At 33.1% G+C, this 284-nt stretch overlaps 1 protein-coding gene across 1 annotated transcript in view; it reads right to left on the reverse strand.

Moving 5' to 3' along the window:
* The window catches only part of LOC119592912 (glyoxylate/hydroxypyruvate reductase A-like), an 11,821-nt gene that overhangs the window by 2,840 nt on the left and 8,697 nt on the right, over positions 1–284 (reverse strand). The gene's annotated exons all lie outside the window — the stretch shown is intronic.

Raw genomic sequence — 284 nt, forward strand, 5'->3', positions numbered from 1 at the left:
TTAGTCCAAATATGTTGTCCGTATGATTATTACAGTTACAACTGAATTAATCTATAAAAAACTATAAAAATAATGTAAAATGTTATTGTTGATTTCCCGAAACCTTTGGGATATTCACTATCAAACTTACAACTGAGAGACAAGTTCCACTCACCAACCAGACACAAACAAAACACACAATAGAGAATCAGAACCACTTTATGCCTGAGACACAAATCAAATAAAAAAATATCCTCGAGTTTCCTTCACCTAATGATACCATTCCTCTCTACTCTTTCTGCTCC

This window comes from Penaeus monodon, chromosome 31 (genome assembly GCF_015228065.2).
Source record: "Penaeus monodon isolate SGIC_2016 chromosome 31, NSTDA_Pmon_1, whole genome shotgun sequence".
Taxonomy (NCBI): Eukaryota; Metazoa; Arthropoda; class Malacostraca; order Decapoda; family Penaeidae; genus Penaeus; species Penaeus monodon.